At 39.2% G+C, this 25,173-nt stretch overlaps 1 non-coding gene and 1 pseudogene across 1 annotated transcript; one reads left to right on the top strand and one right to left on the bottom strand.

Moving 5' to 3' along the window:
* LOC141651847 (uncharacterized) overlaps positions 1–25,173 on the bottom strand; it is a 168,477-nt pseudogene that overhangs the window by 36,606 nt on the left and 106,698 nt on the right.
* On the top strand, positions 6,172–6,278 carry LOC141618682 (small nucleolar RNA R71). The gene has a single exon (XR_012531460.1). It is a non-coding gene; the product is annotated as a small nucleolar RNA R71 (small nucleolar RNA).

The raw sequence follows: 25,173 nt of genomic DNA, 5'->3' as shown, positions 1-25,173 counted from the left end.
TTACACTTATGATATACATCACAAGGTTGTAATATGATATTGACTACCCGAGTGTGATGCCGACATTTGTCGTTTGAGTTATTATTAACTCACTTGGTACATTGTTATATCCAAACGGGTTGTAGAGACAATTGAACCCCGTTAAAGTGAACATGGATTAACATTGTTTTGCCCATAGTTACTTATATGAGGTGACGTCTCGAAGTGACTAGAGTGTGAGGCGATTGATGGCAAGTTCAAGTGCCATACAGTCATGTGAGATGACTAGTCGATCACATAGGCAGATGTTAGGAACATTTTGTCGGGCCTTATGACCGCTTATAGAGTTCTGCAAATTTATATAGCCTGGTCGTGGCGAGAGCTACTATAGTATTCAAATGAGTCGATTCTTTTGACTAAAGACTATTCGCCTAAGATGGCACAGTTTCAGATTAACTTTGATTTGTGTTACTACGACCTTCGTAAATGGGGTCAAATGGGCATATTTTGGGTTATGATGGCTGTGGCTAGTCGAAGGGAATAAGTGCGATAGGAATTGTCCACCCCTAGTCAGGGTTATAACAATATCTCGGGGCCACTCGAGGAGTAATGAATTGGAAATGCGTGGCCACGCTCGGATGGTATCCAGTGGATAAATCCGGTCAATCGTTATTCTCCGGATCGAGGAAACCACTCTCGATATGATCACTTGCAAGTACGACCGAAAGACACCTTGCATTGAGTGGGAGATAGTAATAGGACAAGAGAATTGGTGACGCACACTTGTCGAGGACAAGTGGGAGATTGTTGGAATATGTGTCCTCCGACAATAATGCGATCACGACCGTTGATCATGATGATCACATGTTTAAGTCTCATTAAAATGAATACAATTGGGAAGTAATATTGTTATGTCACAAACCGGTCAACATATATCGGTAATGATTGGCGACTAGAGTTTGACATTATCGTGTGTCGTGTGACGGTGGTGATCGATTGACCCCCTAGGTCATACCTAAAGGGCAACCCTCTTAATTGATTATTTAATTAATCGTATAATGTTACGAGTTAATTAAATTACTTGAAAATTGACGGACGATTTTGGAAGTAAAATTTACGTATCAAATTGAAATGTGATTAAATGAGATACGGTCTGAGTAATTAAATTGTATAATTACTCGGATGAAATAAATTGTTTAAGGTAACAATTAAATTTGAATGAATTGTTATAAATACAATCTGTTGTGATTTATAAATGGTAAAATATTTTGGCACAAGTAATTATGAAATTACTAAGTCAATTTTTGTATGTGACGTATTTTTATTAATACGTTGATTTTTAATATGTTAAAAATACATAACAAATATATGTGACATATGACATGTAACATATAGACAATTGACAAAAATAATATGGATTCCATATTACCAAATGGGCCGAAAATTAGAAGGGATTAAGCTAATTATATGTTGTTTATAATTAGTGGAAAACACAATGATTAAAAGCCACCTAGCCATGCAAGCCTATTGTTTTCTTGTGAAGAACAAATTCTCCATGCATTGGCTCCCCTTTTGCACTCCTCTTACACGGTTTTGAGAAGAGAAATGTGATCATTGTTTTTCTTTAATTTTGCCTAATAATATACTAAAGGTAGTGTATTATTTTCATTCTATTATTCCATCATCAAATATAGAGATTTCTAGTGAGATAAAAACACTCTCTTTCTCTCTTACTAAAACCGAAAATAATTCAAAGTGTTCAATATTATTTTGGTTCAATTTTCTACTATAATTAATATTATACTAGTTTTGTAATATTAATTAAATTAAGAGGAGCCTTGGGTATAATACATAGGGAGAGATCTTACTCTTAGATCTTTGTTCTTCCATTGGAATAAGCTCAAGAACAAGAAGAGAAAGGTGATCTCTCTTGTGCCCTAATAGCCGAAATTCACCATGTAAGGACATGATTTCTCCTCTATTCATTTTATTGTTTGCATGCATAAGATCCGTTTTAATTTATGACAAATTAATTAGACATATATGAGTATGTTAAATATGTATATGAATCTACATTTCCTTCAACATGACCCTCTTTTTTCGCCACATACTTGTTATCCTTGTTGAAATTTGGATCAAAGTACTTGGCCAAGAGAGTAACTAGACCTCCATTTACTATAAAAGCGGTGCCTTCCTTTCCACAATCAACATTGAGCCATCTTTCCACCAAAAGCCTTAGAGCATTGTAAGGCTTGGTGAATTCTCTTCCGACATTTAAGGCCGACTCAAGTAGAACACAATCGAGCTTGGTAAAGTGGTTAGTGTATTTTCTTGCAATGATAGTATTCCCGATGACCTTGTGCCACACTCTAATGCCCGGATGGTGGACTAATAGAGCGCGAAAAGTATGAAAGTTCTCAAATTTCTTCCCGAAAATCGCCTCCCAAAGAGGAGCGGGGTCATATTTTTCGGGCATCTTATAGTAATAAGGTGTATCACTAAGACCTAATGCTTTACTCAAAACATCAAAGGTGATGCGCCTATTCACATTTGCAAGGCGAAACTCGATGTATTCTCTAGTCTCTACCTTAGTCACTTTCAATGAACTTAAGAATTCCAAGGTAAGGGAGGGGTATGTAAATTTTCTTGTAGTGAACAATTTTCTCAACCCCATGGCTTCAAAGAAGGCTTTTGTTTGTTCAAGGACACCCAATTTGTTCAAGGCATCTTCACATATGAATTTGGTGGGTAGAATGGCTTTCTTAGCATACTTGGCAAATGTATCCCTATGGGAGTTGGAAATGAAAATTATCTCCGGATAGTTTGATAATTGAGCAATTTCCGGAGTTGTTGAAGTTGTTGCTTCCAAGGGAGGATTTTGTTATTGTTGAACTTCCAAGTTTGCACTAGCAACCACCATAGCCATTGAAGCTTTCTTTGCTTGAAGGCATTGTTGCCTTTTTGAGAGTGCCTTTGCCTTAAGTGCCTTTGTTGACCCTTTTGTTCTTGTCATTGATGATTATACCAAGAAAAGATTGAAAATCTTAAATTTCCAATTATACCCAAATCGATTTTAAGATGAAAGGATTTGCCTTTGTATTTCAAAAATCGACTCAAAGGTTGAAGATTTTGGTGCTTGGATTGATTATTGTTGGAAAAGGAGTGATTAATTGTTGTTGTAAGGAAGTTTGGATTTGATTTTGTTGAATTTGGTTGAGGAAATCTTGTTTTTGGTGGTGGAGAGGATGAGGGTTTTGGGGTTTTGGGATTTTTGGTAGTGTTTTGAATGTATGAATGAATGAGTGAATGTGGGAGGGGTATTTAAAAACACCCGAAATTTTCGAACTGTAGGGGGAAGACGAGCGGATTCCCTTCGGGACGCTCGGATTCTGCTCAGTCTGGGTTCAGGAATTCTTGCCTAAAGACGAGCGTCTTTCAGAGAAGACGAGCGTATTCTTCAGTTGCAGGACGAGCGGATTCCCTTAAAGACGGGCGGATTCTCTTACAGGAACTTTTCTTATTCTGCACTGGCAAAAAGACGGGCGTCTTTCTGCAAAGACGAGCGGATTCTTTCAGACGAGCGTCTTCTCTGCTGGGACGCTCGAATTCTCTAAAAGTCCCAAATTTTCAATTTTGCAGCTCATTTGGACGGACGGATTCTGCAACAGACGCTCAGATTTCCATAAGATGAGCGGATTCCCCATCAGGACGCTCGGATTCCAACTGTTCTACCCGTATTCAGTTCCATCCGTGCACTTGCATATCCCGTGTCATTTTTCATTCTTCAAATCCCGTGTTCTTCATTGTAGGGGCACTACTAAGGCATGAATAGCCTAGGAAATTGCTATCCCCATACTAGGCTTAAGCACTACACATTGATAAAATCATTAGTCCCTCCCTCACTTCTCTCAAAAATGGTAAATATCTTGATCAAGGCATAAAAATCCGAAAATGACAAAAATGCAATGTAGAAATTAAAATGCAAGTTAGGGAGTTAGAAATATTTACAAATGGTGGTTTGGAGAGGACTCCACCAAACTCTCATCCTTAGTGAGATGTCATGGGGGCATGTCCAAGGTGTTGATGGTGTTGTTGATGTTACTCAACACCTTGAAAAAGTAGTCAAAAGCTTGTTCATTGTCATGATAAAGATCCTCAATAGATCTTTGCACTTTTTGTCCTTCATGTTGGTCTTGATCGATAGCATTACCAATATAGGGATTGAAAATCCCTTCAAACTCATCGTCCCAAAGACCACAAACTTCATCTACTTGGTCACTAAAGATCTCTTGAGTTGATAGAGACAACTCTCCCTCTCTCTTGTTTTGGCCAATGAGGCCATCCTCTTCATTGCTTGACTTTGGTGAGCTTTTCAAGCTCTCTTTGTTATAATTCACTTGCTCTTCGAATGGAGCATCATCAACTTTCTTCTTCCATTGGAATTACGACTTCTTCCTATCATCCTTCCGGCTATAATGATCAACCATAAAACATGGTTCATACAAACGGGGAGCTCTCATGGTCTTGTCAAGATTGAAAGTTATGCTCTCATCTCCCACTTCTAGAGTGAGCTCTCCATGCTTTACATCTATCACCGCACCCGCGGTATGCAAGAAAGGTCTTCCTAGAATGATTGGAATATTGGAGTCTTCTTCCATGTCAACAATGACAAAGTCCACCGGGATGAAAAATTTCCCAACTCTTACGGGAACATCTTCCCATATCCCTAATGGTGTCTTCGTCGATCTATCGGCCATTTGGAGTGTGATATTGGTGCATTTAAGCTCTCCCATCCCTAACCTTTTACTTACCGAGTATGGCATAACACTCACACTAGCCCCTAGATCACATAAGGCTTTGTTGATCGTGGTGTCGCCAATGGTACACGGTATTGAGAAGCTTCCCGGATCTTTGAGTTTTGGAGGTGAACTCCCTTGAAGGATTGCACTACTCACCTTAGTGAAGGCGATGGTCTCAAGCTTCCGGATCGACTTCTTCTTTGTAAGGATGTCTTTCATGTATTTTGCATAGGCCGACACGTGATTGATTAATTCCGTGAAAGGAATCGAGACTTCCAAATTCTTTACAATCTCCATAAATTTTCCAAGTTGGTCATCAAATTTGGGCTTGGCTTGACGACTTGGAAAAGGAAGTCTAATCACAATGGGCTCCTTCTCCTTGACCTTGTCTTCATTTTTCTTTGAAATTTCTTCTTTTAATGGTTCTCCATCATTGGAGTTTTGCGCAACTTCTTCTTTGTCACTAGCTTCCACAACTTCATCCTCAACTTGCTTCTTTGGTGCTTCATACCTCGTACCACTTCTCAAGTGAATGGCACTAACCGTTTCATGTCTTGGGGGATTACTTTGAGGTGGTAATTTCCCCTTTTGTCTTTGTGAGCTCGAAGATGCTAGTTGAGTCAATTGGGTTTCCAACATTTTGGTGTGGGCTAGGATGTTGTTGATGGTGATTTCCTTTGCTTGACTATCTTTTTGCATTTGAGTGAAAAACTCTTGTTGATTCTTTTGCATTTGGAGGACCGCTTTTTGAACATCAAAACCTTGGTCATTTTGTTGATTGTATGGAGTTTGATTTTGGTAACCTTGGTTTTGGTTGTAAAAGGGTCTTTGATTTTGGTTTCTCATGGGAGGTGGGGCGTATGTTGGTTAAGGGTTTTGAACATTTTGGCTTTTGTATGAGAGATTTGGGTGGAATTTGGTGTTTTCATTGTAATAATTGAAATAAGGGGTACCACTCTTGTATGCTTGAAAAGCATTCACTTGTTCATTTGTTCCCCTACATTCACTTTGGTCATGTCCCAAAGTTCCACAATTCTCACATATCCCACTTGGGATTGATGAAGATGCCGTCATGGCATTAACATGATGCTTTGGAGATTTTGAGGCTTCTTCAAGTCTAGCAATAGCTTTTTCAAACTTCAAATTGATGGTATCAATGTGAGCACTAAGTTGAGCACCCAATTGAGTAATGGAGTCCACTTCATGCTTTCCTCCTCTAGTACCCTTGCGAGGTCTACTATATTGTGAGTTATGGACCGCCATTTCCTCAATCTTGTTCCAAGTTTGATTGTCGTCAACTTCGGTGAACATTCCATTTGATCCCATGTTGAGAATATTTCTTGAGTCTTCATAGAGACCATTCCAAAATTGTTGTACCAAGAACCACTCGCTAAGTCCATGGTGAGGACATGAGCGACAAATTCCCTTGAATCGCTCCCAAGCTTCATACAAGGATTCTTCATCTCTTTTCTTAAAGTCCGTAATTTGAGCTCTTAGCATGTTAGTCTTTTCTTAAAGGCCTTTCAACCATTGTTTCGCGGTGCCAATTAGAGAAAAAGGAAATAAGACCCATCGAATTTGGTCTTGAGTTACACCGGTTTGAGAAATCGCATCACAATAGTCACAAAAAGTCTCCATATGAGAATGAGGGTCTTCACTAGGTCTCCCCCCAAATTGGCTTCTTTCGACTAATTGGATAAATGCGGATTTGGCAATAAAATTTCCGGTTAAATGTTGTGGTGTGGGAGTACCATTGGGTAGGTTCTCCTCGGTGGGTACGGAATGTGATGAAAATTTAGGCATTGTGGGTTGAGTTTGTGTTGGATTTTGTGTTGGGTTCTCCTCACCTTCTCTTGCAAAAGGGTTAATGAACTCAATAGTGTTTAGTTGAATATCTACAACCTCACCAATACCTCTCAAAGTTCTTCTAGCAACTCTTCTATTGTTTGTCAAAGTCCTTTCAATTTCGTGATCAAAGGGTAACAAGTTACCTTGTGACGTTCTAGACATGCAAAATATCAAACAACTCGAAAATAATTAGAACAAACCTTGAGGAGTTTTACTTCCCCAAGGCAAAGAAAGACACAACTAATAACAATTTAAGAAAATATAAATCAAGTTAACACCGTCCCCGGCAACGGGCCATTTTTGGTCGGACTCACGATGGATGTTTAGTTTTCGGTACTTGTCGTTAGGAGCACCTAGACCAAAACACAATTTATAACTTCACAAACAACTCTACAATTAGTAAAGAGGCAAGTAAAGGTCGGATCCCAAGGGACGGGAATTAAGATGAGATTTTCAATTGCAACTAGCGGTGTCTAGGGGTGTCACAATTTGGGGTTTGAAGTAGAAGATCACTAAACTAAATAGCAATAAAAGTAAAGAAGCAAGATGATTAAAAAGGGGTGTAAACAATTGATAAAAGGCACTAGGGTGTCATGGGGTCATAGGGGATTCATGGGAATTGATCATACAAACATATTCTCAAATTATAAGCACGCAATTATTGTTGTGATGGATCGAGTTGGTTTATATCTTCCAATTCTAGGAATGTTTGGGTCCCAGAGCCGAATCGATTAGATTGTACAACACCTACAAGTCGACTTAATCTTCCCTACTCAACAATATGCATGGTCTAATGAGACTCGAGTTGGTTTATGTATTACAAGTCTCATTGAAAAGATAGGTGATGGGTAAAAAATGCAAGGATTCACAGGCTCACATTTCATCAAACATAACATGTGCATAAGTTGAGATCACAACAAGCAAGCAAATAAACTATGAAAACATATTAAATTAAGCATGAATCATTCCCCATGTTGGTTTCCCCTAATTACCCATTAACCCTAGCTAAGGAAACTACTCACTCATTATCATGTTGAACATGCTAGCAAGGTTGTCAATCATACCAACAAAGTAAAACATGATGAATAAATGAAAATGATTAACAATAATTAAAAAGGGATTAAGAGAATTATACCTACTAATGATTCTAACAATAAAGCAAATAATAGAAGTACTTGATGCTTGATTGGAAGGTTGTCAATCTCCCAATAATAACCCAAATAATCTTCAATTACCCAAAATAAAGGATGAACAAAAGAGAGATTAAGGAAATGAAATTTGTATTAAGACTTGATTAAATGTTGATTACAAGATTAAAGAGAGATTTGATTGATATTAACTACACTAAAGATTGCTAAGAAGAACATGCTCATCTAATTACACTAATGGGGTATTTATAGTGGGGATTAGGTACATAAATTAGGGTTAACTAAGGGCTTAAATGACGATTAAGTCCTTGAGGAATCGCCGGTCCCCAGAGGGACTCCGGTCTCCTTTTCGCCGGTGTTAGAAAAATATGCGCATCCTTCCTTGAAACTTGTAGAAGACGAAATGGCTGACACAGAATCCGAGCGTCCAGGCACGGGACGGGCGGATTGGGGAGGTTCTGGCCGAGCGGATTGTGGTGGTGGACGGGCGGATTGTGCAGTTTCTGGACGGGCGTCCACTGGGGAAAGACGCTCGGATTGCTCTTGCTGGACGGGCGGATTGTGGGCAATCCGCGCGGATTGTCTTACAGCTACTTTCTTTCTTCTTTTCTTACTTTTTCTTCATTGAATCCTTGAGGATTGGAGGACAAGTTCGTGCTTTATTAGCTTTTTGTGGAGTTTGGAGAAAGATATTGAGGTTTCACAGGCATGGGCGGCATCAACGACAGGCTGGTAGCTTGAGTTTAACCCGTCACTGATTTTCTCCATATGATATACTCAAGGGAAATGAATAATAGCAAACATTAGCTAGTTCGTTGGTAATAGTTTTTAGTTTTTAGTTTTTAGTTTTTGCATATAATCAGATATGGTCGAGATTTGTTCGATGAAATTTTTAAGTTAATACTTAATTGTTTGTATGACCTCGGGAGAGGAGAATCAACTCCACCAAAATTTAGGGTGCTTTGTTTCTGATAGAATGTGATAAATATGAAATATACAATCACATTCCAGAAACTAATATGGAAAAAGTTGTGTGGAATTTATTTCAAGCAAAACATTAATGCATCACTAATTACTTCTTTTGCAGGAGAATCCTGTCATCTCAATCACTGTAATGTCACATCAGCCATGAATTCGACATCTGATTCGAGAGCTGTCATCGAATCAAAAGGAAGACTTGTCTCAAGAGCCACGCTTCCACCCCCTCACTTCTAGGGTAAGCTGTAACTTTCCCCTGAAATTTGCTTCCAAAACCACTACGATCTGGGACTGGTTTCCCAAGTTTGAACTCATTGCTGGTAAACATGAGATGAGAACACTGTCACGACCATACATTATACCATGTTGGGGTACAGAAGGAGCCTGAAGCCAGCGTTTCAGGAAATCGGTCATTTCTTCGTCATTGTAGTTTACAATTGATTTCTTCAGTAGTGATGCTACCCAGCCAACATCGTGTAGAAGCAATTCACCAGCTGTTGTGTCTCTTCTCAGTAAACTGAAATAATTTCCGAAAAATTCTGTAGGGAAAGGTGGGTGTAGTCTTGTGGACATGGGCTCACCTACACGCCAAACCAATTTGTGGACGTGCAGCAGTCGGAAAGCCACGCTCGACGGCGTAATAAATGCTTTCGACCGGATCGTTTTAGATCGGTCGGTTTCGTCTCGGTAAGGGTCTCGAAACGATACAGAGATGTTCGGAGTCGCCACCAAGCAATTATGGGATCCCTGGAAACCGTTCGAGTCCACGTTATACCTAGGTCAATCAAGGAAAAAAGTGGTGCTTGACATAAGTACTAAAGATAAGGAATCGTCCCTCTTTAGCATCTTATCGCTCGAATGACTCTCATTCGCCCTGGATAAAGTCGTCCACTATCCAAAGTTTCTGAGTAAGAGCATGTACTATAGAGAGGAGAGTTTCATCCTCTTATTTCTTATCTCTCCCTCTAATTTTTTGACACCTCATCATCTCTTTCCTCTACTACATTTTCCACTATCTATATCCTCTTCCTCTTCTATTATTCAATTTTTCTCCTACAATAGAGAGGATCCTCTTACATTACTTTTCTTATTATTTTAATTTTTATAAAAAATAAAAAATAAAAAAGATAGCCACATGTAAAATGGTAACTAGTAAGTGGGCACAAGGGCCAAGATGAGCTTTCCTCTAAAATTAGAGGAAGAAGCTATCTTCCTCTTACTAAGAGGATGGTTACTAGAGAACCCACAATAGAGAGGATCTCCTCTTAGTGGAGAGAGAGTGCTAAGAGGAGGGGTGATCCTCTCTATTGTACATGCTCTAAGAGGTGAAGGTACGTATTGGGAAGCCCTTTAATCAGACACCCAATCCCGCCCGCGGTAGCGGCCTCTACTGATCGATATTGGTTGGTTTAATGCAAAAGTTGATAAAAGGGGTAAATGCACGAATGCGCATCCACAAGGTTAAACCTAACATGTGAAATTTGCTATGTCGGTTGTTTATCCAAATATCAAGTAATTGATGTCAAGTTGGATTTAATGTTGATTTGCATGCAAGATGGAAATTAAACATCCATTTACCGAGTTAGGTTTATGGTGCATAACGTGATCCATTTGTCTTAGAAAAGTGTTTTGTTCAACCATAGTGTAAAATGCGGACTCATCAATCTGATCCGTCCTGTATTCGGGTTAACCGAAGTCGGGATCGGCCTAGACGAGTGCTGGAAAGGAAACAGGAGCATCTCCAAGCAGCCTATTGAGGCACGAGCCATAGGGCGATGCAAGAGAGCTTGTATAGATTTGACAACTGGAAATCAGGAGACCTGTTTAGGCGCGGGTCAGGCGACGACCTAAAGGGTGTCTTCTGGTTGCTTAAAAGTTTATGAAATTGTTTGTAAAATTGTTTGTGAAAGGGTATCAAAACCCATTTTGTTGAAAAGGTCGTTGAGACCGCTTTTGTGCTAATATGAAGAACGGGACTTGAATAATCACCATTATGTTGACAATATTCGATGTTGGGTTCGGTTTTGCAAGCTTGACATGAATAGTTTTGTAAGAAAAGATGCAAAAACATATGATATGAACTAAATATGTTAAGTTCATTGCTTTGTAAATAAAGTGTAAAATAATGCTTGATGTGAACTAATTATGTTAAGTTCAATGCTTTTTAATTAATAAAAGTTTATCACCGTACTCGGATTAAACCGACATGGTATGTAGAACCAAAGATGATTATGCATGCATGACTAATATGGGTGTTTTGAAAATGTAAACAAATGAATAAAAGGCTTTAAAATACCCTTTAAAATGTAATTAACCAAATGTTGTCACCGAGTCACGGATTAAACCGTCATGGGATGAGGAAGCAAGGGTGAATACAATTTATGGTTAAAAATATTCATCCTAAAAATGATTTGCAACGGTAAAAATCGATTGTAAATGAAAAATGAAAATGGGAAAGAATGAACTCAAACACATTTGAGTTCTGACCTGGGCACCCAGAATAGGCGCGAGCCACCTAGTTGGGACTAGGGGCTTCTACTTCAGGTCAAAACTTAGTTTTGCTCATTCAATCCGTATTTTGGACCATGTTATGCATGTTTTAGCATGTTAAGGTCATAAAAACAGATAAAGAACATGAAAGAAGAGGATTATGTCATTTTAAAGTATGTAAATCCTCATTCAATCCTCCTTTTTCTCTAAAAGACGCCATAGCAACTTGCTCTCCTTTCACCCTGTCTTCTTCAAAGAAAACACACGACATCACTAAAAAATCGCCATTTTTGGTCCCGTTTTCTTGCTTGCATTTGTGCTACAAACATTATGTCATTTCAAAGTATGTAAATCCTCTTGAATCAATTTGAATTTGTTTGCCTTTTTGTTGATTGAATTAGGGCGAAACCCTAACTCTTTAGAAATAAATTTGGGCGTTTTTGTTTTGCCCATTTTCGAGTGGAATTGATACTTGCATTAAGTTAGAAATATGTTTAGGAGTATAAGGGTGATTTTAGTTTGTATTTTGGTCCCCGTTCCGGCTCCCTAGGTTTGAAAAACGTGAATGAGGCAAAAGACCATCTCATTTTATCATGTTGTTCATGTTTGCTCGAGTCGTGCGACCTACTAGGTTGTGTTGTAGTCGGGGAAGGCCGTCTTTTCTATGTTAAACCTCCATTGGGTGCTAGGGGGGAAATTCCACATTTTAACCTTATCAGACGGTCTTATGCTTACGAAATAAATGCCTGTTTGGGCTCAAACTGAGCCATTTTGCTTTGAAAAGGACCTTAATGTAGTTTAGGTCATTTGGGAACGTGATCAAGTCACGTTGCTTTTTTGTGGTTGTATTTTGAATTTTTGACTTGTATGTGTTCAAATTGGCGTAAAATTGCCTTTTTCGAGTAGTGTAGAATGCCCAGTTGTGTCGGGAAATTTTATTATTTATTTTTGCAGACCTTGTGTGGGCCCTTGGGTGTTGGGTTGTTGTTGTAGTTGTTTTGCCGTTGTTTTGACTCGTCTTTTGCTTGAAAAGAAGGGCGAGTCGTTTTGTGAATTTTTGCTGTGCTGGATAGGATTGGTCGGGTTTGCTTGTTCTGTATTTGTAGGTGATTTTGTTTTTGTGGTTTTGCCCTTTTTGTGCCATCGTAATGCCAAAATTTCGGCTGACGTTGCTTTTGTTTTGATTTCAGGCGAGTGTTCTGGGGCTGCTAGGCCTGGTGGGTCCGAGGCTGAGGCCTTGGAGGAGGAGGAAGATCCAGGAGGAAGAGGGACGACTGTCATTCCGTCTTTGTCCATTTGTGCTTTTTCCTGGTGACCTTTGTCCAGCCTTTGATCACATTTTAATCATTGGCCGTTGTCTGCAGAGATTTGGACGTCTGATGATTGGGGTTCATTACCAGAGCATCGCGCTACGTTGTTGCTTTCAATTATCGCTGAATTATTATGATTGGGGGTCAACATCGGGGTGGCACTCTATGTCGTGGCTCTTACTCATCGTTGAATTCCCATGATTGGGGGTTAACGTTTGGGCGATGCACTGTGTCACAATTCGCGATCGTCATGTCATCCGAAGTCTGCCAGACACTTTTTCCTTTTTTGTTACGGAGTAGGAAAGAGGGGTTCTCGTCATGATAACCACCTCTGCTTCCGCTGTTGCTGCTTTTCTTTTCATGTTGTTCCCTTTCTTTTCTAGTTAGACGGATAGGGAGTCCTTAGTTCGGTAGGTGGCAAATAGCCCCTAGTTCATTGTTTTAGGCTAGTGTTTGTATGATAAATACTTGTACCAGATCCTGTTTGTATGGTCAGTGGTTTGTATCAAATGTGTGGTGATGTATTTTACTTTAGACGGTTTGTATATATGTATTTTTGGTTTGTATTTTATTTTGCTTGGCTTTTTTTTGTGTGTTGTGTTTCGGAGAAGCACGGTCAACGGCTGATTCCCCATTTGCTTCGGCATTTGCTCCTGCATTGTTAGTGTAGAAAATAGGCAACATGTAGCACATATACTTACACGTAAACATGCAAAGATATATGTTGAAAACAAAAAATAACCACGATGACTCGAAGTTAAAATTTGAAATTGTTTGTTAAAATGGAGTTTTGAAAATTCCGCGACAAGGTGTCACGTTTGTATTTTTCAAATGGAAATTTTCCGAAATTTCGAGGGATTAATTCGTGTTTGAATTAAATCCCATCAAACTTTGCCAAAATTGATTTGCAACTCAAAAATTAAAACTCAAACCGCTATGGATGAATTTCAAAAGAGATTTTTGTAAGTGTGTTAATTTTGATTTTTGCGAGGTCAAAACTCGAATTTGCAAAAGTGTTTTGAGAAAAATTCATGTAATGTTATCAATTTTGATTTTTGTGAAAATGCGAAAAATGCGAAAAATTTTCAAAATTTTTGACTGACATGGAAACGATCCGTCGCGGATCGGGGCGACTAGCCCTTCCCCTCTAAAAAAAAGAAGAGAAAAACCTGTATGTTTAAAGCTGCGTCATGGAGACCGTGTCACATTTCGTAAAACGTGAATCCAAGGAAATATGAGTGTGAGAAAACACAAAAATTTTGGATAGGCCTGAAGAGACGCGAGCCTTAAAGCGAGAAAAACAATGTGTCAGAAAGAAGCACAACTTGACAACGACAAGTCAAGGACTGGATTCTTAGAATTAGCCCAAAGAGGCGTGGGCAGCTTGGCGTTGCAAGGGAGCTCCCCCTTTTTTCGGAAAATGGTGCTGATTGTTTTGTATAAATAGGGACGTTTGTACTTCATTGTTTCATCATCCGAAACACGAAAAACATCTCCACAAAAACCTTTTCTTCTTCTTCCACAAAATAATTCATGGATACTTTCGAAAATAAGTTACGACATTGGTGTCGGGATTTATCGCCTCCCGAGAAGTATCAAGTCATTGTAATGGGAGTTGGTCAATTGTTGGTGCTCCGTCAAGTTAAGGTGCAATCCTCGTTCCTTGAAGCATGCTCTCGTTTTTGGGATTCGAAACATCATGTTTTCGTTTTCCCGGAAGGTGAAATTTGCCCTCTTGCCGAAGAAGTGGGTGCTATTGGAAGGTGGCCGAGTTGTACTCCGGTGCTTCCTCTGACTCGGTTATGTTACAAGGAGAAGTTTCGTTCTATGTTGGGCTTGTCGACGAGCCAAGTGAACTCCCTCCTTGCTCCTCATGGTGTGGATACGACATCTTCTCAAACCGCTTGTATGTCAACATTTCGGAGGTGGCTAGGAGAAGGGCTCTTGCCTTTTGCCTAGTGTGTGCTTACCTCCTTGTTGATGCCTTGAAGAAGGAGGGGTCAAGATGGTATGGTAGCATGACCCTTGTGCATGTTGTTGAGCAGATGGAGCACGGGTGGGATCCATCATGGTTGGTGCTTGGCGATATTGTTCATGGTTTGGACAAGAAGGGTTCTTTTGGAGAAGCTCCTTCGTTTGGATCTCCAAGAATCCTCCAAGTATGGCTCATGGAGAGGCTAAGGTATGTTGAGCCTCCGGTTGATGCTTCTTCTTACTCCTTTCGTCACCTTACTTATGAAGAAGAAGTTGTATGCGGATAGCTTTGCATCCACCGAGGCCTATTGGACCTCGAAATTGGTGGAGGAGGGCGGTCCTCATATCCGTTGGGTGGTGCCATGGTGGCACTTGATGTCCTTCACAAGGTTGCCCACTCCGGCTGCTTGTTCTTGCTCTTTGATGGTTGTGGGCTTGAAGGTTGCTTCCTTTATTTATCCGGAAAGGGTTATGAGGCAAATGGGCCGTCAACAAAAGGTGCCCGCTCAAGATACTCTCGTCCAAGAGAGTGTTTTTTGGAACTCCAAGCTTGTAGAGATTTTTAAGAAGTGGTGGGCCACTCGGCCAACTTGGGAGGTACCAAACCCCGCTTCAACGACATGGGTGACTCCCGCTTATGTCAAATGGTCAAGAGCTCAAACCTTGGAATAAAGGTCAAAGTTCCGCAAAGATGAGGTCGTCGACTTGAAGTATAGGGAGGTTGGCAAGGCTAACCATGCCTTCTTTGACGACTTTGCCGATGACGTTAGCCTCGATGAGGTTAGGCCACCGAAGAGGAGGAGCTTGGGTCCCAAGGAGGCGATAAGCCGCGTGTGTGCTCGGCTTGGGCCGAGTATGGTGTCTTGTAAGAGACTGGATGCTGTTGTGGATCCGTTGAGGATCCGTTCTGAAGAGGAAGCCCATGCTAGGTGGACTAGCAAGAAGAGCAAGGGGAAGATGTACCCCGAAGGCAAAGGTAAGAGTAGAATGGAAGAGTGAAGACCCCCATTACCCACTTTATTATTATGTCGTATTAGTGTTTTTTTGTTTTTATTATGTTGTATTAGTTATGTATTGTGTGTTTTTATGCTAGTATTACTATGTAAGATGTCTTGACCGACGTTCTAGCTTGGCAAGTTGTGGACTTGCTTAGCTTCATTTGTTGTCAAGTTTGTAATCCTTCTCATTATTAATTAAAGAAGAGGATTGCTCGTGCTAAGTAAATGTCGCGAAGACTTGTTGTTTCTTCCACCCATCTTGTAAAGGCAATTCGGTTTGAATTATCCTAAAGATTGCACATGTGAAGGGGATTTTTGTGGGAAGGGAGAAAGGCTCTTTTTTGTTCTTGTAAAGGAAATTCGGTTTGAATTATCCTAAACATTGCACATGTGAAGAGGATTTTTATGGGAAGGGAGAAAGGCTCTTTTTTGTGGAAAATGGAATACACTCCCTTTTTGAAATTTGTATGGGTTATTGTTTTTTTGTGTGGGGATGGTTGTATCCTTCTTGTGTGAGAAGGATTGCCTACGTATTCACCTGAAGAGGTGAAATCAAATCATGCTCGTAGTTTAGGTGTTTGGTTAATTTTTGTTTGGGGTGTTGTGGTTGCATCATTCTTGTGTCAGAAAGGATTGTCTACGTATCCACCTGAAGAGGTGAAATCAAACCATGCTCGTAGTTCAGGTGTTTGGTTAATTGTGCAAATGGAAGGTGCCTTTGACAGATCAAAGGCTGTTGAAAGATGGCAAGGTGCCATAACTTAGACTCGATTAAACATGCAATTTTTAATCAGAACGTTTTGAGGAATTGACTTGGGGAGATTGCAGTCACTAGTTTTGAAACTACGGAAAGGTTGTTGGTTGGGATTGCGGTCACTTGTTGTGAAACTGGACAAAGGTTGTTGGTTTGGATTGCGGCACTAGTTGTGAAATTAGGGAAATGTTGTTGTTGCTAAGGTTCAAGGGTAGTATTTCTTGAGTTGGTCTAGGTTGGTCGGGTTTCTGAAGTCCTCTCCATCTAGGTCACTCAATTTCACTGCGCCCCCGAAAGGATTTTCTTGACTAGGTATGGCCCGACCCAATTGGGTTTGAATTCCCCCTCGGATCGACGACCAGCGGTGCTCGAACCGACTTGAGGACCAAATTGCCTTTTTTGACGTTTCTGGGTTTGACTTTTTTGTTGAATGCCCGTTGTATATGTCGTTAGTATAGCTGGACGTTGTGCAGGGCGTTGAGTCGCCGTTCGTCTAAGAGTGTGAGTTGTTCGAACCTTCGACGGGTCTATTCCGCCTCAGGGACTTGGCTTTCTAGTAGAATGCGTAGAGATGGAACCTCTAACTCTACTGGTTGTACTGCCTCCATATTGTATGCTAGGTAAAAGGGCGTTGCTCCTGTTGGTGTTCAAATAGAGGTTCGGTATCCCCAGAGTGCGAAAAACAGTTTGCTCAGCCAATCGCGGTAATTATCTTGCATCTTTTTGATGATGGTGACAAGCGTTTTGTTTGCTGCCTCTACCGCTTCGTTGGTTTGGGGATGATAGGGGGATGATCGGTATCGTTGGATTTTGTATTTATCCAGCAAGGCTTGTGTTTTGGCCTGGAAGTGGGAGCCTTGGTCTCTGATGATTTCATGGGGTACCCCATATCTGCAGATGATGTTGTATTGGATGAACTTGGCCACTTGTTTGGCGGTCAAGACTGCATAGGATTGTGCTTCCGCCCATTTGGTTAAGTAGTCGATTGCGACGAGCACAAAGCAATGTCTTTTGGTGCCTATCGAGTTGAATTTGCCGATTATGTCGATGCCCCAGGTCGAGAAAAGGCAGGGTGATGTCATGGTGTATAAAAGGGATGGTGGTATGTGTTGTATGTTGGCGAAAATTTGGCAATTGTGGCAATGTTTGTCATAGTTTCTCCAATCGGCTTCCATGGTGGTCGAGTAGTAGCCTAACAGCATGATTATCGGGCTAGCATCATTGCGCTCATGTGAGGGACACATTCTCTGTCGTGGACCTCTTCCATGACTTTCTTGGCTTTGTGGTGGTCAATGCAAAGGAGAAGGATCCCTTGGGGTGTTCTTTTGTATAGTTGCTCTTGCTTTATCATGAATTGTGATGCAAGTAAACGGATGGCTCTTTGTCCTATTGTATCAGAGTTAGCAGGGAATTCGTTTTTGGTTTTATAGTTGAGTATGGCTTGGTACCAAGGTTCGACATGGTTTTCCTCGTCGTTGTTTATGGCACAGAGGTGGGATGGCTTTCTCCTTCCCTCGATACATAGGGGCATGGATGTCATGTCGTCGGGTATGTTGACGAGCGCAACAAGTTTTGCTAGGGCATTGGCAAATTGGTTTTCCTTCCGTGGCAAGTGGAAGTGGTCAATTTGGTCGAAGAATTCGGCCTCTTGGTTAATTTTTGTTTGGTAGGGTGCTAAGTTGTCGCTTCAGATTTTTCATGATCCGGACACCTGTTTGATGATGAGTGAGGAATCGCCGTGGACTCTCAACTTTTTGATTCCAAGTGTTATGGCTGCTTGTAGGCCGATGAGGCATGCTTCATATTCGGCAGCATTGTTGGTGACGGCGAAGTCTAGCTTGACTGAGATTGGAACGTGTCCCCCTTATGGTGATAATAGAAGGATCCCTACCCCAAAGCCTCTCAAGTTTGATGCACCGTTGTAGTATAGATCTCATGCGTCGGTGTCGGCACAAAGGATGTCTTCGTCAGGGAGCGACCATGTGTCGGTCGTTGGATCCTTATTGACGGGATTTTCTGCTAGGAAATTGGTGTCTGCCCTTCCCTTTATAACCTTGAGGGGCACGAGTTTGAGGTCAAATTCGGATAGCATGAGTGTCAACCTCGACAGCGTTCCGTTTAGCACGGGCTTTTCGAATATGTATTTGACAGGGTCCATCTTGTAGTAGATGTGAACCATGTAGCTAAGCATATAATGTCGTAGATTCTTTGTTGACCAAACCAGGGCAACGCATGTCTTTTCCAGTTGGGTGTATCTTGTTTCGTATTCGATGAACTTTTTGCTGATGTAGTAGATGGCATGTGCTTCGGCGTCGACTGTTTGTGCTAGCATTGCTCCCATGGCCGTATCGGTGACAGTTAGGTATAGGGATAAGGGAACTCCTTGCTGAGGTGGCATGAGGACATGAGGCTTGGATAAGATTTTCTTTATCCTGTCAAAGGCCTTTTGACAATCGTCGTCCCAATCGGTGTGATCGGAGGTGTGGAACTTCTTGAAGATTCGTTCACAAATCATAGTGTGTAACACCCCCACTTAGTTAGGAGCCTTTAGCTAGACATTCCCAAATAAATAGGACTATTACCATCTCGGTTTCTCGAGGTAGTGAATAACAAAGACCAACTCGCCAAAGTACTTTAAATTAAAACTTAATGATTACATGTTTATTACAACTTAACCAACCAAAACTTAATATAAAATAATTAGAACTCGCAGCGGAAATAAATAAAGTGATTAACTAATCCAAGTGATCTAGACAACAACTATGGTCCAAGTCAAGCTCACGTCCCAAATGCTCCCAAGTCAGCTAATCTTTAGTACCTGTCAAATCTCCTCCCCATTACGGTTCACCGCAGGTGTTCACGAATACACTGTCAACCACGAGGTTGAGTAGGAATAAATACTAACAACAAAACATACGATAACAATCCAATTAAGAGCTCCTCCCTTTTACTTAGTACACTCCAGCCGAGCTCTACTTGTTACACTAATCATCCCGCCAATCCCTGGCCGGGGCAGCCTCAACCCGAAGGTGAGTAAACACACACTACATTACCATCAGGTAATGTCTGCCTCAACATATAGTTGAGTAATATCCACCAGATGGCCTGCAGACCAATTTGGGGCCTGCCTCGAGTAAACACGATAAATATCGTCTGCCAGAATAAATCTGTTCAACCACTCCACATTACTATATGTAATGTCTGCCAGAATAAATCTGTTAATACTACAATTCACTACCACAATATAACCAACATATACAAGATAATTCTCCCTTTCAACAACTTCAATAATATCAACCAACAAAATTTTCATATGCTCAATTCATTTTAATATAAGCCATCCAATAAACCAAATATTATCGAGTAAGAGTTGAGTAGGATTTATCCCTACCTGATAAGCAATTCCAATTAAGTAGCTCAAGCAATCCAATAAATAAAGCAATCCGAGTAAAGAAAAATCCAATTAACACGGCTTCTCACAACTCCGTCACCTAGACAAGTAATAATTATAACTACTAATTATTTACTTTATTAAAATAATCTAATCAATTATAAATTAATTACGTTAATTATGTTCTCGTATAAATTATTACGTAAAACTTGTCTTAAATATTAATTACACACAATTAACCAAATACCCCATGCAATTCATTATGACACTCTTAATAAACTACTATCTAATAATCACAATTTTACGCAAAGACATAAACTCAACCAAGTAGTCAAACACTACACATATACACACAGTGTACAACCCGCTGTAATGGCCAGACTAACACCACATACTACCCAACCCACTCGATAAACCAACCAGCACCATCACCTTACGCTCACACCAGCAGAACGTCGAACAACCCGTCACACTCAGTAGCCCCAATCATGACACACAACATGCCCAACACCTTACACCTCCACCTACCCGTCACCAACACTACCACCTAATACCTCCCCGGACTGCTCCCTCTGCCGCCAACACAACCACGCCACTACCACCATCACTAACCGCCACACACAACCGCTACACCACGCCCTAACACCCCTCAACAACTAGCAATACCCAACAACAACTCAACATCCAACATTAACCCACACCACCAACACGACAACACTATCCCAATTGACAACCACCACACGCACCACCAGTAACCACCCTCTCTCAGCCACCATACACAGCCACACTAACCTCCCTAACCACGGCCTCACCATTACAAGCTACACACACAACCGAAAACCCGACACACTCCCCTGTTTTTCCCCGGTTTTAACGCAACTCCGGTCAACCACCACGCTAACCACCACCCTAGACCAGCCTACGACCACCACTATCACCGACTAACCCCCACGAACCCAACCAACCGAGGCTCGAGTCAAATAAGTCACGGGTAGGTGTATAAAACCGGTTTTAGGCGTAAACGACAACCACCCTTTTCCTGCAACTCCGGCCAAGTAACCACCCAAGTCACCGCCAATACACATCCCGGACCACCCACGGTGGTCGACAAAACCTTAGTTTCTACTCTAACCTACACCCAGGTCAAGACGAGTTAAGACGAGTCAATACGGGTTCAAAAATCATATAAAACGCATAAGCCAACCACCAACCAAAACCCCCTTCGAACTCCCCTTTCCCGCCGGTCAAAGGTGGTCAACGGCGGGTCCGGTCACTCCCTGGTATCCCACGGTCAAGGTGACGGTCTCGGGTCAGTCGACGGTTCTCTAATTAACGAGTTATATTAGTCTTAAGGTGAGTATGTTATGAGATGATTAGAAAATTACCTTGTGACGATATCATAGCTGCTAGTTCTTCCTTCTCTTTTCACCTTTTCTCTTACGTGAATCACTTGTGTTTTTATGATGAATAAGGTCTATTGTTGTAGGTTGTCATCTATTTATATAGGTAGGTTAAGGTTATATGGAAAGGAAATCAATTAGGAAAAATATGTAATTCCCATATTATTATTATTATTATTATTATTATTATTATATTGCTATTACTATACTAATGTTATTCGAGTAGTTCTCGAGCACACCACCCAGAAAGACACGGTCCAATACTCAAGCCCAACTCCGTCTTTGCTTTTTTATTTTATTCACTTAATTACCGTCTCAACACAACTATTATTATAAATATGATTATTACTAATTAATTAATTATTTGGATTACATAAATTATTCACTTATCAACCTTTATAATTACGGGGTATTACATAGTGAGCTTAGGTATGAAGCGGCTGATGTATTGGACTTGACCGAAAAATCCATGAATCTCCTTCTTGTTCTTAGGCCGAGGCATTTGTTGGAGAGCTTTGATTTTGGTAGGATCAATTTCGATGCCCCTTTTGCTGACGAAGTGTCCCCAGATTTTTTCCGGAGGTGACCCCAAATGCACACTTCTGAGGATTTAGTCTCATGTTGTATTTTCAAAGGCGAGCGAAGAATTTTCGAAGGGCGCTGATGTGGCCGTCTCGCTCATTTTATTTGATGATCATGTCATCAACATATACCTCTACTTCCTTATGCATTTATGTCGTGTAGGAGAGTGGTGGCGGTTCTTTGGTAGGTTGCTCTGGCGTTGATTAGACCGAATGGTATAATAGTGTAGCAATATGTACCCCACTGTGTAGTGAATGCGGTTTTGTGTATGTCTTCCTCAGTCACCTTGATTTGGTTTTACCCAGCATACCCGTCCATGAATGATATATAATAGGGCGTGCTCGGTGGTGTTGTCTACCAGGGTGTCAACATGTGGTAGAGGGAAGTCTTCTTTTGGACTTGCCTTGTTTATGTCTCTGAAGTCGACGCAAACCCGAATTCTCCCATTCTTCTTGGGCACGGTGAATATGTTAGCCACCTAGTCAGAATATTCGGAAATTTTGATGAATCCGGCTTTGAATTGTTTGTCTACCTCTTCCTTGATTTTCAAGGCCCATTCAGGGCACATGCGGCCTAACTTTTGCTTCACGGGTTTAGCTCCGGGTTTAATAAGTATCTTGTGCTCTGCAATCTCTCTGTCGATTCCGGGCATGTCTTTGTAGGACCATGCGAATACGTCCTTGTATTCGAGAAAGAGGTCGATGAATTGTTGTCTTTCCGTGGAATCAAGGGTGGTCCCTATCCTAAGTTCTTGAGGTGTATTGTCAGTGCCTACTTTTGGATTATGAGTCCTCGACAATAGTGCGATCACATTATTTAAACTCATAATAAGAATACATAAAGGGATGATTCATTTTTATACGTCAACTGATCAACATTAATCGGCAATGATTGGCTGACTGGAGTTTGACATTACTGTCGTTTGACGGTGGTGATCAGTTGATCCCTTAAGGTCACACCTAAAGGACAATTCCCTTAACAGATAAATTAATTAATTATATAATGATACAGATTAATTAATTCCTTAAAATTGAACAATTTACGAATGTGAGTAAGAATATGAATCTTATTATAATTCGATTAAATGAGATTCATTTTAGTAATTAAGATGTTATATTACTAAAATTTTGTTTATGAAACAATTAAATTAAGAATGAACAGTTAATTATAATTGCAATATGTTGTAGATTATATTAACATGGACCATTTTATTCACATGTAATTGGGAATTACTAGTCAATTATTGTATATAATTAAATTAATATATGTAATGATATTTAATTGTTAAGTATGCATTAATATTATTAATAACATGTTATATGTCACATGTCACACATTATATGACAAAATGACAAATTGACAAAAATAAAATGGACTCATTTTAACTAGGAAAACCTCTTTTATGGAGGATATTAGGAAGAAATGGTTAAATTGTTTAATTGAGTGGAAAACATAATGATTACAATTATAACCTATTCTACACCCTAATAAGTTTTGATAAGAACAATTGTAAGAGCATTTTTTGCATGCATTGGCTCTCCTCCCTCTCTCATACCCACCGGTTTTCCCCCTCCCATACAATAAGAATTGTTCTTATTTTTACATATTCATTCTTACATTTTTACACAACTCACTCCTCTCTTTTTCTCTCTAAAATTAAGTTTTAGAAAAGAAAATAAAATTGTTCAAAATCTTATATTTAGATTACTAAAATTAGTAATGGAATTAATAATAAGATAAATTTGAAGGTCAGTAATTACATATATCTAGTTAATATATTAATTAGTATTAAGGGTTTGTCTTGGTGCAATTGAAAGGACGTTCTTAAAATATTGAGATAAGGAGGATCATCCATTTACTTTAAGCTCAAGAACAAGTAAGAAAAGTGTTCTTACTTGTGCCCTTATAAACCGATTTCACTAATGTAAGGAATATTTTCTTTACTTATCTATTTACATATTGTTATGCATGCATAAGATCATCATATTTAATTAAAGAGTAATCAGATATAAAATTAAATAGTTTAATTTGAGGGTTAATGAATCTTTCAAGTGGTATCATGAGCTTTGGTTGTTGCATGCATAACCAACCGGCTTAGTTTTTCCGACTAAATTAAAACTAGTAATTTGTGATTTATATGATTAAGCCACGAAATTATATTACATGTTAAGTATTCTGGTCCTAAATTGTATTTAAGCCATTTTGATGATTTATGGTAATTTTTGGCTCATATTAATGATTTTTAGTAATTTTATTACATTTAAATGTATAAAATGGTAATTAAAATGCTAAAAATAGTTAAACATTGTTTTTGACCTTGAAGTTTTTATATGACCTCACATTCATATTTTACTTATTGTATGTAAAATTGCGTATAAATTTGATTTATTTTGCATGATTTATGATTTTTATGAAATAAAAATGACATAAATGGAGGTAAAATGGTTAAAATTAGTTAAACTTCGAAACATGCCACAAAATTTTAATATGTTGTCACACATGCACATTTTATTCACTGTGTGTAAAATTATTGATTCATTTTGCATGATTTATGAATTTTTAGTATAAAAATGACATAAATAGTGACTATTTTAGCATAAATAGCTAAAACAAATTAAATGGCATGAAAAAATTATTTTAGGTTGCATTTTTATCCCACATATCAGATCTAAAGTTGGAACATTGATTAGATAAATTACAACTATATTTTTTCTCGAAATAAATTCGAAAATTTTAACCTTGATTTTGGACATTATGAGTGTCATCAAATTATTCCAGAATATTGAAAAATTTGAAATTCAAAATTTTAAATTTTTGTAATTTAATTTGGATTTATTTATAAAAAGTTATGATAAGGTAAAAAATGAGCATAATTGATGAATCAAGTTGAATTATTGTCAAAAATTGAGTAATGACTAATTTTTGAGTCCTAAAAGGTTGGGATAATTAACATGGACTAAAATTAGATTTTAGTATTATTTTGTGATTTTAATAAGTTAAAGATCGCGAATATCCATGAAACCGGATTATATATACGATATAAGTGTAATAGAGCGATTTGGCACATAATTTGGCATATTAGATACATATTATAATGCTTCATATTTCATTGATGAATGTCAAATTTTATTTATATAATTTTGAATTATGTAATTTTATCTTAGTATGGCCTTAGTTTAATCGATATTACCTGTAATGTAAGGGAATATTGATTCGGTTGTAATTTATTGTGATCTCGTATCACTTTTATTTTATTTCATTATATTTTATTTTACAAATGTATAATAGGAAGTACCTTGTAAATTTTATTATTTAAATATTTGTAATTCCGGAGTTTCCTAAAGACGGTGCCATTCGGAAAGGAGTTTCGTTCAAGACAGTGTCTATCCTTGGGAGGCGTGTCAAATGAAGATTCAAGGGACCGAAGGAGTTGGTTTCCGAATATGTAATAGAATATAAGATTTTCTATTTTAAGAAAGGCCATACTAGGAAATTTACTTTTCTTTATTTGCTTGCTTTATA

The sequence above is a fragment of the Silene latifolia genome, chromosome 1, assembly GCF_048544455.1.
Source record: "Silene latifolia isolate original U9 population chromosome 1, ASM4854445v1, whole genome shotgun sequence".
In the NCBI taxonomy this organism is placed as follows: Eukaryota; Viridiplantae; Streptophyta; class Magnoliopsida; order Caryophyllales; family Caryophyllaceae; genus Silene; species Silene latifolia.
Note: the sequence above shows the minus strand (reverse complement) of the source record. Positions and strands in the feature narration are given on the sequence as shown.